Source organism: Lissotriton vulgaris, chromosome 8, assembly GCF_964263255.1.
Source record: "Lissotriton vulgaris chromosome 8, aLisVul1.2, whole genome shotgun sequence".
Taxonomy (NCBI): Eukaryota; Metazoa; Chordata; class Amphibia; order Caudata; family Salamandridae; genus Lissotriton; species Lissotriton vulgaris.
The window spans coordinates 1,505,758,334-1,505,777,226 of NC_141696.1; the positions used below are offsets into that span (position 1 = coordinate 1,505,758,334).

An 18,893-nucleotide genomic window follows, 5' to 3' on the forward strand; every position below is an offset into this window, starting at 1 on the left:
TGTAATTCCAGCTCTCTTTGGCCTCACTGACGGTGCCCTGGCTGGCTCCCTGGTTCCAATTATACATGTTTGCATCTATCATTCGGGGATCGTGACGTCATGTGTGTTTCCAGTATTGTAATGCAGCAGCAGCGCACTGATATTAATGCAATCTTTGTTACCCCCTAACATTTCTCATGTGTGACGTCCTGTTTCGATTCAAAATAATTTTTCATGGATATTGCATGGTGTTGAACAACATAAACACGGCTGTTCTCTGTAAAATGCCTGTAACGACTTCAAAATGCATTGAAAAAACGGTATTTACAATATTCTATGTTTGAGGGTCATTCAATGTTGGCAGGGCTGTTTGCAGAACAGAGCTTGCTCGAGCAGACAGTTAATGAGGCAACCGAAGGGCCCTCTGAAAGGCTGGGGCCCTGGGGCCAGCGCCCTCTTTGCCCATGCCTTAAAACACCTCTGCTGAAATGAAGCCCATACTCGGAGAAATAGCGGGTAACATGGATTGGCTTTGCCACCAGGCGCTACACTCGGCGTTCGAGCAGCAGGGCCCATCGGGGCGGCGCTTGGGTGTGATGTAGTTTCCGGCTTTACATATTAGAAATCACCTGTGTGGCGTATGTGGTGGGGTTTTAAAGCTTTTGTCTCTCCTTGGCTGGGTGTACTGCTACATTGTCTGCGGGTGGAGGGAGGGGCGGGTGGAGGCCATGCCATCTTGTACCCAGCAGGAGTTGGGCTTGCATTGCAGGCAGAGGGCTGCACCCCCAGTGCATCAGGAGAACAGGAGTTGCCGGTATTGTGGAGTGATTGTTAGGCGGTAGTTGATGCGGATCTCCTGGTAGCATCTGAGAGCGGGATTGCGACCGTGTAAATCTCCCCCCTACCCCAACCCCCCCCCCCCCTTATTATGTTTATGCCGGGTCTGCTGGCATAGAGGACTATTGCGGCCTCTGTTTGACCTCATGGTCACACGTTCAAATCCTGGCGGGTCCACTCAACCTTTCATTCTTCTGAGGTCGATAAAATGGGTACCATTGAGGGGAGTAACAATACAAATCTTATTCAGCGCCAAGCTACCCATTCACATGCGCTTTACAAATACACCTTAAGTTAGGTTATGTTTCTCAATGATATCAGAGGGGCGGGGTGGCTCGGGGTTTACAGGGGGAGGTGTCCAACAGCTGACACTAGCAAAAGAGAATCTTAACAGACCAAGTTACTGCTTTATGTAAAAATCTAGCCTTTATGCACGCCTCGCATCCCAGTTTGTGCGTCTTGTGGGGAAACCTTGTCAGCAGCACCTGTGATCCGAGATCTTGATACCGTGGACTCTAATCACATTTCAGAAAGTAATCGATTTGTGTTCGCCAGCTTCTCTCATATACACAATAGATCCCACTCGAGCCTTTTCCACTCCCTCTTTCACCCTCTCAGATGCTTCCCAGCGGTTCACGACCCAAATTGATGAGCCCAGTAGCCCAACAATAATGCTTGGGGGGCGTTAAATTTAATAAAAAATAAATAATCTCATCTCTCCGCTTGCCGGGTCCCGCGCCGTCTCTGCTCCGCTCTCCTGCCCCCGGCAGGAACAGGAAGCAGGCAGCCAGGCTCCCACCCCTAAGCCAATCCCAACGCTGCAAGCAGCGTTGATGGTCTGGACCTCGCCCATGTTCTTATGTTGGCTGCGCTGCATCAGTGAGGCGACGCTCCTCCGCCCTAGTGGAGTAGCCGCCCCTGCAGGAATACTGCTGGGAGCGAGTGCTCAAGGCAGTGGTCCCTCCATTTACTGAAACCTGTATGAATGCCCTTTATGGTGACACCTCTCTAAAGGTCATTACGGACACTGTTTCCAGTCCTGGACTTTTGTGTGAAAGCCTAATGCATTCTGGGTGTTGTAGTCTTGTTTTGCTTTCATTGAACTATTTCTACTAACGCACCTGAAATCAGTGGTTTGTAAGCATGAAGTTCAGAACTGGAAATAGTGTCTTCATGACCCGCAGCGCGATGGCCTTCCTGTTGGGCCGATATCACTTCTGCTCTCCTGTCCTGTTCCAAGCGGATGGACTTTCCCACATCTCCTTCTTCATGACCCCACCTGCCCTTTATTCACAAAGCCGACTTAGGCTGATGCCACGAGTGCCGTGAGCACAGTAATGGTGATCCACGTAGGTCACGGCTAGTGGACTGATCAAGGTAGATGTGTGTAAGACCATGGGTGGCTGTCATCCGTTCACCATCCTGGGAGATCAGAATTCAGAATGCCACTTTGCGGCTTTTAAACGTCAGAATGTGGCATCCTTGCATCATTGTAACCATAGATCCAGGTATGTAATTCCATGTTACATCCTTGTGTTATGTCATAGTATTCCAGAATGGTGGGTGGTCCGTTATCGGTTGGACATCGTTGTGTTGGGAGCTACTCACTGTACCTGCTTGAATTGAAATACATTATCTTAACCTAAACCTCGGAGTACCCCTTATTACACAGATGCTGCAAGAGAGACCTGCAATGAGGGACCCTATCCTTTTTATTTGCTTCTTTTCACTCTTCTGGGAGAGGTCTTCTGCTCGGTCCAGTTACCACACAACAGGTAGCATGGCTACATCTGAAACATTATTTGCCGATAGAACATTGGGATAATGACTGTGGTGTCGGAGCCTAGCAGGAGTCAGTTCAGTTCAGTAAATCTTTATTTCGATGACCAAGTCACCATAAAAATCAGTACTCTTTCCTCCCCGCCCCCCCTCCCCCGTGTTATAGCGGACCATGGCGGTGGTGTTCCAGTGTAACTCCTTGAGGATGTTGATGAGTCCAGGGTCAATTCCCAGGTTGCTCATTAACTCCCAAAGTTTACTCCTATTTGCATTATCAAAGGCTGCTGCCAAGTCCATGAAGCCCATATAGAGCGTTCCTTTACTAACCCTTGTATATTTTTCAGCTAGAAGGTAGAGATTTCGGCATTGATCGCTTGTTGATTTGCCTGATCTGAACCCGTATTGAGTGTCTGCTATTATATTGTGCTCTTCAGACCACAACATCAGGCGATTCAAAATCGCTCTGCCCAGCAATTTCGCTGACACATCTATCAGCGATATTGGTCTATAGCACGGGTACTCATAGTACGGCCCGCGGGCCAGTGGCGGCCCGGCAAGCCTTCCTTTGTGGCCCGCGGACCTTGCTGACATTGTACCCGTGTTTTTGGAAAAAATGTTTAGAGTGTCTGCAAACACTGAGTCTTTCAACAGCGCAACTCTGAGAGACTCTGCTGCGGGGCCAGGGCGATTCCAGTGATTAAGTGGAGCTGCAGGGGCCTAAGAAGAGGTGAAATTCCAACAAAGCCCATTAACATGCAAATGGTCTTTTAAAGACCTGTTAATTGCTCGAGTGCTGCTGTGTGTGTCCCGGAAGCTGCCTCAGCCAGGGCAGCTGGTAGGAGGGGTCGTTTGGGAGAAGATCGCCCTGAGGGGGGCTCTACGATGCAGATCCATGCAGACCCCCTGCTCCCTAAAAGCCGTAAACTTTTTTCCATTGAAATGACCAGTGCAAAGAACCCAGGTCACGTAATCAGCATCTACAAGACAGTCATAATTGATATATTCTGAGTGGCAGGAAACAACTCTACCTCGTGTGAAAATACAAATGAAAATACATGCTATAAAACAATCACATATTATCATAAGAAATTAAAATGTATATGTGTGTTTATGCACAGGTTCTTAACTAAACATCGTATGTCTCACTGGTATGCTTAGCTCCTTGAAATATATTTAAAAAGTGTTAAGAGTAAGATAAGTGCATAGTTATGCATATTTTAAAAACAGAAAATGAAAAATAAAATGTATTAAAGTTGCCAGTTCCGGGTAAAGTCACTTTGAGAAAAGCATGCTCATTTTTCAAAACGTGAATGTCAGAGGTAGGGTTTTGAATTGTGAAATGTCATAGTTTCAGCATGCTGGCTGGTGAGGTGGCCCAGTCCTCTATGCTGCTCCGTGATGCTGTCTATGAAGCGAGGGTCGGAGGAGAATGTGCGATGACCATGAGGTTGCTATCCATGAGCCTTCTAACTCTAAATGTACATATAAAGCCAGGCCACCCTTGGCTCTACCAGATCTGCCTTCCAGCGCTGGTGTGAAAAAACACTTATAGCCCTCTATTTGGTAGGGAGACGGATCAACCGCCCAGGTTTCCTGAAAGGCTAGGACATGAAAGTCACAAATATAATTTTTCCATTCCACATTATCAAATTTCCCCGCCAGACCAGCAATATTCCAGGACAGTACCTTTAAACCTTCTTTAAGTGCCTTCCCCCTGTCTCTACCCTGTGTATATATTTTCGGGTCCGCCTCTATTCCCAAGATCACTCCCTGAAACTTGTTAGCTATGGGTAATTGTTGTATATCTACCCTCTTTGCTAGGTCACTTTCTAAATCCCTCTGTGCACTAGGGTTATTTCCTACCATTACAGCCACCTTTTTCCGGGGTGTTTGGGGTAGTCAATCAAGTTCGTCGAGAGATTGTAGTGGGCTAAATCTATTGATCCATTGTGTATGGTTCTGCCCTCTCTGCTCTTCCATTCTTGGTTAATGTCTTGCTCCTGAGATCCCTGGTCTATCTTGGGCATAGTACAGTGGATTTACAGCACGTCTCCTTGGGTAAAAATATCCTAGTGGTAAGGGGCATATGGTGCTAGTATGATTTTTGTTATGTCCACATAGTATGTACTTCACTAGGTTAGTATTCCTAAAGTTTACCACTATACAGTCTCCTGTAATATCTTTCCTCCTACTACCTACCCAATTTGCTCTTCTTACAAGAAGTATCTCTCCTCGTTCTCCACCCCTCAGGGGCCTATGTATATTTAGCCACCTAATTATTTTGTTTTTTTAAATCCGCATGTGACTCTCTCTCCCCATCCCTCAAAGCAGGGACCCCAGTAAAAACAGCATAGGGGATTGCTTCAGGTGGTAAATTAATGCATGTTGGAACATAGTGTGAAGATATGTCCATCACCTCATATCTAGACTGATCATTCTCCGAGCAGACGGGGGTTGTTGCATTTTCTAGTTGTGCTTTCGGGGCATTGGTTCTCTGTTAGACCTTTTCTAGATTCTTATTTCCCCCTGTGTTGGTATTGCCCCTTTCTCTCTGTACTAGGGCCGTCGGTGTTTCGTGTACTTGAGCTATGGTGCACAGTTCATTACTCACACAGTTATTATTCCCCCCCTACTTGTTCCCCTGACTTGGTCCCAACCAGAGGGCGGTTTGCTGTTAGATTGCAGTCAGAAGAGCCCTTACATTTTCCTAACTTCGTTAGCTCATTTATTGCTTTATCTAACTTGCCGATTATTGGTTTTAGTTGGTTCATAATAAGTTTCCATACGTTTTTGGAAATCTTCCATTACTTCATCGAACCACCTCGGTGGGAGTACCTGACCTACTTCTCGCTCTTCAAATTCTTCAATCACTGTTTCCCCCCGATTTGAGGTCCCAGATATTGCCCCACCTTGTGTGTTGTTCTTCCGTTTACTGTTCCTGCTACCCCCTTGTTTAGTTTTCCTACTTTGTTCTTTTTACTGCTTCTTTTATCATCTGTGCACAAGGGATACAATCGGCAGAGTTTTCTGAAGAACCGTTATCAGACATTTCTGAGACATTTAGAACAGTAGGTTGTGAGGGAGCGTTTGGGGTAGATAAACTTCTTTCAGTGCGTTCGATCTCCCTATTGACCTTTTGCAACATCAAATCAATTGCGGTTGGTTGTAAAGCTACATTTTGTGCCACTCCTAAGGTGTTAGGGGGGCGAGATGAGAGAGTTTTACTTGTGGCCGAGCGTGTTTTAGTTTTGTTAGACATAGTCAATTAAATGAACAGGAGGATGTAAACTAGATCAACAATTAGCCGCCTCTTATGTTCACAGCTTGTCAGATTAGTCAGTGAATAACACCTCCCCCCTTTATTGCTTCGAAAATGATAATGTCTCAACTCTCCCAGTTACACAGTGTCCTGTAATCCACAGATACAGATTGTTTTATGGGTTCGTGAGTGCAGACAGTCACTGTTTTATTTCACTGGTTAGGGGGATGTTCAAAGGTCCCTCTGGTTCAGATGCAATGGGGGTGGCCCAGCCCAGCCACTTCTGGCCGCTGATGGTCGCAGATGGTCCCGCCCCTGTCCCGGGCTTCTCCCGGTCGCGACTCGCGGGCGAGAGGCGTTCCCTGGTAATGAGGCGCCTCCTGGCGCGTGCCCGGCGTCACAACCGCCGCGTCCACTCCCGGGGCAGCTGGGTGATGTAGTTCCCCAGCTGCTGCTGCACCGGGTGGATGACGGTGAAGGCGCTAGCCGTTTCCCTCACGGCGCGGCTTTAGTGCAAGGCAGGGTGTGGCAATAGTGTCCGCTAGCCGTTCCCGTCACGGCAGGATTGGTGAGAACTTTTCCGGCCCCCTGAGTGCTTCGGCGCTCCCTGGTAATGAGGCGCCTCCTGGCGCGTGTCCGGCGTCACAACCGCCGCGCCTACCCCCGGGGCAGCTGGGTGATGTAGTTTCCCAGCTGCTGCTGCACCGGGTGGATGGCGGTGAAGGCGCTAGCCGTTTCCCTCACGGTGCGGCTTTAGTGCAAGGCAGGGTGTGGCAATACTATCCGCAAGCCGTTCCCGTCACGGCAGGCTTGGTGAGAACTTTTCCGGCCCCCTGAGTGCTTCAGCGCTCCCTGGTAATGAGGCGCCTCCTGGCGCGTGTCCGGCGTCACAACCGCCGCGTCTACCCCCGGGGCAGCTGGGTGATATAGTTTCCCAGCTGCTGCTGCACCGGGTGGATGGCGGTGAAGGCGCTAGCCGTTTCCCTCACGGTGCGGCTTTAGTGCAAGGCAGGGTGTGGCAATACTATCCGCAAGCCGTTCCCGTCACGGCAGGCTTGGTGAGAACTTTTCCGGCCCCCTGAGTGCTTCAGCGCTCCCTGGTAATGAGGCGCCTCCTGGCACTTGTCCGGCGTCACAACCGCCGCGTGCACCCCCGGGGCAGCTGGGTGATGTAGTTCCCCAGCTGCTGCTGCACCGGCGCGGCTTTAGTGCAAAGCAGGGTGTGGCAATACTGTCCGCTAGCCGTTCCCGTCACGGCAGGCTTGGTGAGAACTTTTCCGGCCAGTGCCTCTGGTGAGTGTAGGCCAGTGAGCTGCACTGTGCTCACAATATCACCAGTGTTTGTAGGCCTAGCAGGAGTCTCTGAAGCCTACCCGCAAACAGGGCCGGCTCTAGGGCAGTGCGACCGGTGCCACCGCACAGGGCGCTAACTTCGGGTGGGGGCGCCACATGTTTTGGTTTATAAGGCTCCTGCTGAGGTGTTCGGGCAGCAATAAAAATGTCAAGATAACTCTGGTGATTAATGTTCTTCCTGGTGACAGATAGTGTTGTCAATTGGAAGTTTTGACTCCTAATAGCACAGTGGGTTAATATGCCTGCTGCAAAGAGTATGTACCATGCAGATCACAAAGTGCATATAATGTAAATAAGTCAGTGGATTACTGCATTTGTCAGAGAGATCCTATTGTTACTTGCAGTTTAGAAGTTAAAATACTAATGTAGAACAGTGAGCAGTTAACTGTCATCAAAGAGCTGCATGAAAACTGCAAGGCATAGCTTGAATCATGAAAGAGAACCCCCAACCCTGGTGTTACGTTTTAAATTCAAAGTTTTTGCTTCTCCAGATCAATCTCTCTTAAACTATACTGCCTACCGGTAAGGATGACACCTTGTTGTCGTCTGAATTGCACAACGTCTCCTATAAACTCATTTACACATGTATGATTGATTGTCTCTGTGTTTTATGTGTGTGATGTAAAGTGCTCTGACCGCCTACACCGGTCCGAGTCACTCATTAAATCTGAGCGAGAGTGGTTATGGAGACTTACTGAAATTTTATGTTTACTGTTTTCGTTGTTTTGGTTGTTTTAAGCTTACATTGGCCAAGCGCTGTAAAGAAAATTTGTTACGGTTTTTATTAACTAAAAAAATATATATATATATATATTTATTTAGTTATTTAGTTATGGAAACTTGAGAGGCAGGGTTAAAGGTTGGTTGTGAGAATCTGTGGCGGAGGTGGGCATTGAGGGGTGGTGTCAACAAACATTGTCGCACCGGGCGCCACCAGTGCTAAAGCCAGCCCTGCTTTCAAAGCAGGAGGTCTGGGCTAAGTAAATGCCAGCATTTGTAAAGCGCACAACTACCTCCAACAGAGGTGTCCCGGCGCTGGGGGCAGTCTGGAAGATTAAGCAAGCTATTGCCCAGAGTCACATGGTGCTGGGCTAACCTGCCGCCGGAGCCAGGGATCGAACCGTGAACCCTGTGGTCCGGAGTCAGGCATCCTGGCCGCTGCGCCACACCTCTTTCACAACAGATCACAGCCTTGTAGAATTCCCCTTTTTATGGCAAGTATTCCAGCAGGACAACCTTGGCTGCTCTTGGTGGTGAGGCTGAATCCTGAAACACAGGGCGTCTGCTTGATTCTGTGAAACGCTGCCCCACGCCCTACATGGGAGAAGCTGGCTAGATTCCGAGCTGCTCACCTTCCAGCAGCTTCTTCTGCAGGAGGTGGTGCAGGGGGAGTTAATGATTTGTGGACCAGGAGGAGCTGTGTCAACAAGTCACAAACAGAACGCTGCATGCAGTGCAATTGTAAAAGGGTAGCTAGACAACCAGTGACCAAAGACCCTTTTGTGTTGCCCTGCGATGTCGCCTCTATTACCCACAAAATATTAATTAATGAAGAAGCAGGCGCTGGAGACTGAAAGGCAGGAAACAAGGGTTTATTCTCTCCGGAGGAGAACACATCAATTCGGACAGCAAGTATCGTCACGAGGTGCTCTAACCGCATCTCTGAGGCCTGGCCTCTTATACACAGGTTTATTGCTTTATTACATGAAACACATATTTGTCAATACTTTGATGTTCGGAAAGGCATCCTAGGAATCCCCGCTTCAAGCCCGTTCCCACACGTTTACAGTTGAAATCCCCACCCCGGTCACAACAGGTGATGATTATCGAGCAGCTGGACATTCCGCCGATTCATGGAATGTGTGGAGTTGATCGGATCTCATGGGGTGAAGGGTGTTCGATCGACTCGAGGGTCCTTTGATAGGGGGAAGCTTCCTACTGTACGGGGGTGTGATAAACAGTATCCGCAGGGCCAGGTGGCGGCCTGGGAACAAGGGAGACAAACGGGCACACACAGGAAAAGGGGGTTTGTATCAAAGGACTTGGGACCATGAAAGGGATGAAGGGAGGTGTCGCGCTGGGAACGGGATGGAATTCCGAGGCAGAGCTGCGCTGAAGAGGGGTTTATGACCCGAGGCATATGAGAGCGAGGGGGGGGGGTTGTCAGCATGCGGAGGATGCCTGCGGGGCTAAGAGAGAGTGAAAGACGCGCTGGCTATCAGCTAGGGGCAGAGGGGCCATGGTGCTCAAAATGGCTGCCGCTTACGCGCAAGGCATGTGAGAGCGGGGGTGATCAGTGCGTGGGGGTGCTTGTGAGGGTGAAGAGCCGGGCTGGGGGTCAGGGGTGTGCAGAGGGTGGTTCTGATCAAGGCAGCTAAAGTGGAGGGGGTGTGCGACAAAGAGTGTGGCATCGGGGCAAAGGGAAGATGGCGCAGATAATGTTCACCAAACCGTATTAATTTTCCACAGTCCTCCCTTTAACATTTCTAAGACATCTTGCTGGCCTATTTCCTATCTATGTCTACTGCGGTGGTCATAAGTAAGGAAGTGAAAAAACCCAGGCGAAGGAACTGTACATAAACATCGCATTTTAAAATCTTTTCATCTTAGTGGCGGGCTCATCGTTAAGCTCGTTGCAGGAAAGTCATAGTAATGCAATATCAGACAAAAAATTATGTAGTGAGAGCGTTGGGTACAGATCATAGATGCTTATAGTCATAGGAACTGATAGGTTACCACGTAAGTAAGTTCTTTTTGTACTCAGTTGGAGCATAGTCAATTCAATGGCGGTTGGGAGAGAAATGAGACATAGTAAAAACAATAATCAGGGTTTCCAGTGTCTTGTGGTCGTGGACCATTATTAGTGAGTTCTCAGCATTCTTTGTCATCTTCTGTTAGCACTGTTGAGCACCTGCATTACAATTCGTTCTTTAGTAGGAATGTCCATGTGGTTTGAGCCGTTGGAGGTCTGCGGGCAGGAGTGTGTCTTTGTTTTGTTTCGCCAGACCTTGTGGGAGAAATATGTTACGGTTTTTGGAGCAGGTGCATTTTCTTCCATAATCCAGAGTGTGGCCATTAGAAGGAGACAGAAAAGGATTTGTGGTGAAGGGTGCAATTGTCTTTGAGTTGTGGAGTCTGTCTGTTCTTGGGTCTTTGTGGTGGGTATTCCCTGTTGCTTCCATCATCTTCAAGGTGCTCGGTAGCGGGCAGAACCACATACTTCGTTTAGCTTCTCTTTGGGGTGACCCTTGGTGGTGTTTAGGTCACCGTTCTGAGATTTAACACAGTTCGTGGTCTACTTAGTCGGAGCTCCCTCCCTTTTGACGCAGGAAATACCCTTCTCTGGATGGCACGGTAGGATTTAGAGGATGTTGAAAGTTCAGGTGGAGGGAGGGGGGTGTGCGAGTAGTCCTTATGGTAGGTCGGAGGAGGAGGGGATGGAGCAGGGCCAGATCGGGAACAGACCAGGGGGACGGAAAATTTAGACAGGCGGGTCCATAACCAGGTTCAGAGAGCGGGGACTTTTCGGCACATGTCGATCATAAAGCAGGGGCCTCAGGTCAGCCCTTTCCTTTCATTCTGTCAGAAACAGTGCCTCTTCCTGCGACTCCTTACTGCTGCGGTCTCGCCTTGGCCAATGTCGCTGATGTTCCACGATCTGCAGTCAGGCCGCGTGCTCCCACATCCGGTCTCTTTCTCCTCCGACAGTGGTACCCTTAAATGAGTTTGGAAAGACAGTCTTTAGAGATTCTGCAGAGGAAGGTAATCACATAAATCTATTTCTCTCCCAACACTAAGCAACTGGGTAAGCATCCGTTACATTGAGGTTTTTTTTTTTTTTTTTTTTTTGCAGTCAACGTATAAATAATTGATGATAGGTTTGCTGGGTTCCCTACAGCTTTCCTTCGTTACTATTTCTTTGGCGTTGTGTTGGTATTACATTCATTGTCGTGGAACGAAGTCTGATACTTAGTCATTGCATTTTATCACAGTCACGTCAATTCTTCTGGCAGAGACCCACTTTCCTAGTACGAGTCCTACGAAGCTTATGCCGTTCTTCAGGGCTTTGTATTTTACGAAAAAGTTCAACGTGCTATTCACCATGGTCTGATAGGTATCTTTCTGAGGAATGAACATAGGCTAAACGATTTTTCATTATATCAATGCATCCTATCTTTCGGCTAAACAGTTTACTTTCAACAGGGTTTATTTGCAACAAGTTCTTTCATTTTTGACTTAATTCTAACTTCGCAAACATTATTCTAAATTCTACATAGGTTCTTACAACCTGGCTACTTTATTAAAAAATTCGGGGCTTGCGATGACTATTCAACTCATCCTTGGGGTGAGCGAGTTCTAATGGAAAACAACTAGGAATATAGCGAACTGGGGCAAGGGACATTTTTCAAACTCTCGTCCAGGGCAGCTGATACAAAACTGGGGGCATTTTGGGAAAACGGGGATGTCTCAATCACTTTTACTGTTTGGGTATTGAGATAGTTTCGGGACGGGGAAGGTCGCGTTTACCAGAGACATTTTTATCATGGATGCCACTGACAAGTAGTTCCCTCAATATGGGTCAGATTAGGGAACCTTAGTCGTCTTACCTGTCCCTTTCTTTTCGGCCAATCTAGGTTTCATCAATATTTAGCAGAAAAGGAGAGGTAACAACGTGGTATCGATGTAATTTTGATTTAGGACAAATTTGTGCAAATACTTGTGGTATTTTGGAGCCAATCAGGTGGTGCACCAGGGGTAGTGGTTCGCCACTTAGGTGCCAGTCGCTAGGAAGAGTGAAAGTGTGGAGGAGAGAGAGAGAGAGAGAGAGAGGGACAGATAGAGAGAGAGAGAGAGAGAGAGAGATCAACAATAGGCTAAATAGTACACGTGTGACATGGAGAGTGGCTGTGTACTATTTAGGCTATTCAGTGCATTACCCTACATGAGACATTTTGGGTTTGTGTTAGAATGTAGAAAGCATGCAGTTTGGGACGGAAGAGCATTAGGCCGGGTACATTAAGGACATGCATTGAGATGGGTGTCTTTAGGTGCCATCTTGCAGTGTAGATCCGTTTCATGTATCAGACATGGCGTGGCTCCAGATCTTTACTATACCCTAGTCGTGATTCCAATGTAACCTGTAGAGGGAGAAAAAGGAAGAAAGGGAGGGGGAACAACATTCGAGCATATCAGATGTACGGGCACGAAAGTTCTTTACTTACCACATACTCGTCTTATCTCCTCGGGATATAATCCCTAGGGTCTTGGTTTCTGAAGTTAAGGGGGGCGGGCAGTGTGATAGGTTGTTCATGGGGGGGTCCGAGGGTGGCATTATAGATCGTGTGTAGGGAAACGCTAAAAAGAAATCAGAGGCGCCTAGCGCGAGGTATCTGGTTTGTAGATGTATCTAGCTATCGGGATCCTTAAATCATTCCCAATGCTGTGATGTTCTAAGGCATATCAGTTCTTCGGCCAACCCTGTCCCTTAGTACCTTTGAGCATCATACCTTTATCACACCACTTCACTTTACCCGTACTCAGAAGTCGAGGTCCTTCTTCATGCGTTAGTTCCTGAGCCTAGTCGCATATTTGGAGGCAGCGTATCATACCTTAGATTCGATCATCAATCTGGGGCCAAACAACCATTTTCTAATAACCTTAAAAAGAGAGCAAAACGGTTGCGCACAGAATAGCCCTCCTGCCAATTCCCACATTTACAAAAGTATGCGATACCTGTTCACAGTTTGCAAAACCTTTATTTGCATAATCGTTCAGTAAGTAAATATGTGAGTGCAATCGTATTTGGCCGGACACGACGATGGCTGAAGTACATACAGTAGGGGGGGCTATTTTTGCAGTATTTTAAAAGCATTGAAAAACGTCTACTTAGTTATTTGTAAGAAACTAAAAATGTCTATTAATAATTGAGGGATCAGAGGGTATTTATTTCATAAATTGAAACACAGTCAGACTAATTGCAATCACATTTCCTAGATGTATACCGTGGGCGTGCGTCATAAGCTACGTTATGTATCGGTTACAATAAATATCATACTAAATCGTATATTGAAATCAACATTTTAACGGGATCCTTTCAAATGTTCGCCAAGTGAACCCTCCTCCCTTTTTCGTCAAGTGTACAAAGGTTCACATACATATCTCAGAACATCAAGTCTTGTTAGCTAAAGAACACCACGCGGTGTTCGTAAGTTCCTATTGATACCGGCGCCATTTTGGGCGATGCCGGGTTGGTTGCACCAGAGTCCCTTTCGGCAGTTCAAAAACCTGTGCTAACAGAGGGGCTGGTAATGTGGACCGTCAATCAAAAAGGGGGAAGGAGGTAGAATCTGCCTTACCGGGTCATGTTTAGGTTCAGCCGGAACTTACTCGAATCCGTTAGCCCACAATATTTTTGGATGATTCAGACTGAAGCTGGTGCTGACACGAGAGCACCACCATCTTGTGGCTATGTCGTGGTCATTTCATTAGTGATCAAGGCAGTTGTTCCCCACCGGAAGCCTGTAGGGGCCGAGGGCTCCTAGGACTCTGGTAGAATCTTCAAAACTGTGGGGATGTTGTCGGAGGTGGGGGCTCGTGCCCAGGCAGGCAAGCGCCCGAGTTGCAATACCGGACAAAGTTACTCCAGCGGCCTAGACCCGCCTTCCAGGGGGCCCAGACACCATTTTGAGACCCTGCAGCAGCCGCCCTTCGTCGTGTCTTCAAGAGTGGTAGAGACTTCTCTGGGGCGAGAAAAAATGGAGCACCGTGCCTTTGGAGCAGGACATTGGCTCGGGGCGCTAGGATGCAGCTGTGGCGCCTCTACCTGGGGAGGTGAGGGAGACTCGTTCGCGCCGTCTCCCTCTCCCAGTGCACCCCACGCCGTTCCTTCGAATCAGGGGTGTATATGATGACCACCCTACACCCCTGACTCGGCGAGTACTCTGGAGGACCATTGTATGTCCGGTGCTGCGCAAGTATGCCCGTCGGACATTGTATGTTCTGTGCTACGGAAATAGGTCCGTCGGATATTGGATGTTCTGTGCTGCGGAAATAGGTCCGTTGGACATTGTATGTTCTGTGCTGCGCAGGTATATCCGTTGCCCGGCTGGAGGATTTCGGCGCCGGGCCGGGAAACCTCCTACCTGTGGAGAAGAGGCTCGTCCGCGTCGCCTCTTCCTCCCAGCCCACCCTGCACCAGTTCAGCGGAGGAATTTGCGATGGCCGGACCAGGAGATATGAGGCAGGGGGTCATCTGCATCCGCCCCCTCCCTACTCGTGGCCCGGGGGACGCCGCCCCAGGAAGGAGAGGATGGGGAGACCATTTCCCGCCGGCCCGTGGAGCCTCCTGTATATTCTCGCCGGCAACCTATTTGGTCTATGGCTGTCGGCAGGCCCCGCCCCACACGTGCTGTGTGTTTCACCTTCCGGATGGGCGGGACCGTTGACCTGTTACATTTTGGGAACTTCCGGAGTGAGCGTAATATGTTTTGTATTGCTCCTATTAGTACAGTTTTACTTGAAAGAATGTTTTACTAGTTTTTCTATTTATCGTTGGTCATGTGTTATTTTTACTGTAATTAAATCTTAAATTATATAACAGAGATTTGGCTTCCTTGAGTCCTTTTTCTAACGGGGCGTTGTCTACGCAGGCCTGTAATTGCTTTTGTTTTTCAGAGTGGGGGGGGGGGGGGGAGGGGGGGAGAGAGTAATCAGTCCCAGAACTCAAACATGTCGTTGAAATTGGTCTGACGAAATCTGTGCCATCGGGCATAATCAAACGTTGTAGTTCTATCTGTCTTGTCCGTGTTAGTCTGATTCGTCTTTGTCTCGCGCCTTTTCCCTTTCTGCCGGCCTGTTATTTCTGTCAGCCCTCCGCTCTTACCTATGTTCCGTAGAGTCGGGCATTGGGCTTTCCAGTGCCCGAGTCTTTTACAAAAAGCACATTGGTTTTGCCTTAAGTCTGTTCGTCCTGCGTGTAGTGTCGGGGGGTTACTTTCGGGTCGTTGTGTCTCGGGGTTGTCCTGTCGGTACGTCCCTTTACACTGTTCCCTTTTTGTGTCTAATCCTCGGAACTGTGTCGTCGCTGCCCCTTCCTTTGGCCTACCAGACGCTTGGAAGGTCGCCTGTCGCGTTTCTTTACCTACTCTGACTTCGTCTCTTTCCTTTCGTTGCGTTGCTTCTTTGCGCCACATACCGAGACTGTCGAGCATAATAGGCGTGGTCTTGCTACTACGAAGGGCTATTTCTAACGTTTCTATTTTGTCAAGATCGAAGGATCCTACCAGTGGCCACTGTTTCTCTTGATTTGCTTTGGTATACTTGTGCCATAGCTTGCTATAGGCTATGGTAATTAATCCATACTTTGTGAACATTTCTTTATTAGGGGTGCCTTCCAGCGGAGCTAGATGGTCCACCTCTAATAAACGGTCCGGGCTGAACCAGCTATCAATCAGTGGGGAGAAGACAGGCATGACGGGTCACAATGGGGACAATAGTCAGCACTACCTATCTTATCACTGTGTGCAAAGACTAGACAGAATATTTCTATTCTACATTGTTTGCAGGCAGTGAATACCTCAAGAACCAATATCAATCAAAAAAAATGGTCAATGGGGAGAATAAGTAGGCCCGCAAAAAGGTCTGCGTCACCTACCCTTTCACTATCTGCAAAGAGGGAACCTATTCTTTCCTGTTTGCAGACAGAGAATCTCCAGAAAATAATCTGTAACAGTTAATCAATGGGGGGGGGGCAATTAATCAGTGGGGGAGAAAGATAGGTACGACGGGTGCGTTACCTATCCTTCACTGTTTGCAAGGGGAGAGCCGGTTGTTTCTCCGTTTGCCGACAGCGAATCTCCAAATAAATTAACAAAGAGTAATACTAGTATTTTTTCAATCAATCAAACAATTTCTTAATTTGTCGTGTCTACACGACCTTACCCGGACCGCATGGACAGTTTCTTGTCTTCCGAATCCAGCGCCCGATCGTCCTCTTTTCTTCGTAATCCTCGCGGCACTCCTGATGGTTCCCAGTCAGGACCGTAGATCACTCGAGAGAGGTCTGTTCGGAACCAGTGAAGTTCAGATGATCGGCTGTCAGACGAGGGTCTATCGGACAGGGTACCTCCCGATCGTTGCAGTCGTTCACTCTGTCGTCAGGACCTCTCCCACTGGATCCACAAGTCGCTGATGGGCCCCACGCTTGGGACGCCAATTTTAAAAGGGTAGCTAGACAACCAGTGACCAAAGACCCTTTTGTGTTGCCCGGCGATGTCGCCTCTATTACCCACAAAATATTAATTAATGAAGAAGCAGGCGCTGGAGACTGAAAGGCAGGAAACGAGGGTTTATTCTCTCCGGAGGAGAACACATCAATTCGTACAGCAAGTATCGTCACGAGGTGCTCTAACCGCATCTCTGAGGCCTGGCCTCTTATACACAGGTTTATTGCTTTATTACATGAAACACATATTTGTCAATACTTTGATGTTCGGAAAGGCATCCTAGGAATCCCCGCTTCAAGCCCGTTCCCACATGTTTACAGTTGAAATCCCCACCCCGGTCACAACAGGTGATGATTATCGCGCAGCTGGACATTCCGCCGATTCATGGAATGTGTGGAGTTGATCGGATCTCATGGGGTGAAGGGTGTTCGATCGACTCGAGGGTCCTTTGATAGGGGGGAGCTTCCTACTGTACGGGGGTGTGATAAACAGTATCCGCAGGGCCAGGTGGCGGCCTGGGAACAAGGGAGACAAACGGGCACACACAGGAAAAGGGGGTTTGTATCAAAGGACTTGGGACCATGAAAGGGATGAAGGGAGGTGTCGCGCTGGGAACGGGATGGGATTCCGAGGCAGAGCTGCGCTGAAGAGGGGTTTATGACCTGAGGCATATGAGAGCGAGGGGGGGTTGTCAGCATGCGGAGGATGCCTGCGGGGCTAAGAGAGAGTGAAAGACGCGCTGGCTATCAGCTAGGGGCAGAGGGGCCATGGTGCTCAAAATGGCTGCCGCTTACGCGCAAGGCATGTGAGAGCGGGGGTGATCAGTGCGTGGGGGTGCTTGTGAGGGTGAAGAGCCGTGCTGGGGGTCAGGGGTGTGCAGAGGGTGGTTCTGATCAAGGCAGCTAAAGTGGAGGGGGTGTGCGACAAAGAGTGTGGCATCGGGGCAAAGGGAAGATGGCGCAGATAATGTTCACCAAACCGTATTAATTTTCCACACAGGTGTCCTACCTTGTGGCAAACTACTGGACTTCCCACGACCACTGGGTCTAAGGGGTGCCCTTGCATGTGGTTACACAGATGTGTGATGGAGCCAGACATGCTACTACCTCAGATCATGTGTCCTGAAGGTAGGAATACATGGTGGAATACTTAATACAGCCTGCTTCTGAGGGCTATACCGCTTATTAAAGGCCCTGAACCCAGTGAGGGCCTGTAATGGTGGAGAGGGCCTTTAACAGCTAGTATAGCCCGAGGCAGATGTCTATAAGGCTATTAGAATTTTTTTTGTGAACCTTCGCCGAGAAAAGACCATGGTGTGAGCTTAACGCTAAAACGATTGATCAAAATAATTGTGCGCTCCAGGCGTCAGGCTGAAAGAGTGACTTTTTGCTCTTTCCATCATTTACACATGAGGGGTGTTAACTTGAATTGAGTGCACATAAATTGCACTACCCTCTGCAGAAAAAACGGAAATCTATACCACTATAATAAAGGAAGAACTTTGAGGCGGGTAAACTCGGGAACCACAGCGCCAATCCACACACCCGATACACCGTTGTAATCGTCAGGGTGTGCAGATGGTTATAGGCTATATAAATTCAAAAAAAGTTATTTAAAAAATGTACATTAAAAAAAAGTACTCCAGAAGTAGCGCCGGCCGAGACGTGCGCTATCACGTCAGGAGCGCGGGGAGGAGCGGCGTCCAGGAGCGCGACTAGGAGCGGCGGACGTGGCGCAGGGGAGGAGCGGTGACGTGAGGAGCAGTGGACAGGCCGGAGGAGCGGTGACCAATGGGGGTGAGGTGACAAGCAGCGGACAGGCCGGAGGAGCGGTGAGGTGATGAACAGCGGACAGGCGGGAGGAGCGGTGACCAGCGGCGGTGAGGAGCGAGGAGCGGCGGACCGGTAAACTGAGGAGCGCGGGGGAGGAGCGGCGGCTGAGGTAAGGGGACCCACGGACAATGTCGGGGCAGGCGGGGGGGGTGGGCCAGGCGGGGGACCGGGCTTCTGGACAATGTCGGGGTGGGCGGGGGTCAGGGAAGCCTGATTGCTCCCGGACAAGGTCGGGACGGGCTGCTAGTAAGACATAAATCAAGATTCCGGATCCATAACAGATTATCAAGGTGTGCATTGCACTGCCCTTTGCAAAGGATAAAAAAAGGAAATGAAGGATAAATTGAGAGTTCTGATCCATATTAAATTACTGAAGTGTGCATATCCGAATTATTAGAGGGGCCACACCTTCCCGAGTGTTTTTTACACTGGTGAACTATAACTATATCAGTGAACAATGTGGCTGAGGGAAGAACATTGGTAGTCCTGAGTAAGGTGGCTTTAATTATATATTTTACCGAAAGGTGTAGACGCAGAAAATTGTGTTACATTTGAAGAGAGTCAGCAACTACAAAAAAGACAGGGAAGCTTTTCCCCTGCGGGGTGTTGTCTACATAATTTTCAAATTAA

General features: G+C 48.7%; 1 protein-coding gene across 4 annotated transcripts in view; it reads left to right on the forward strand.

The window, feature by feature from the left end:
* Positions 1-18,893, forward strand: part of NR1I2 (nuclear receptor subfamily 1 group I member 2) — a 400,665-nt gene that overhangs the window by 1,126 nt on the left and 380,646 nt on the right. The gene's annotated exons all lie outside the window — the stretch shown is intronic.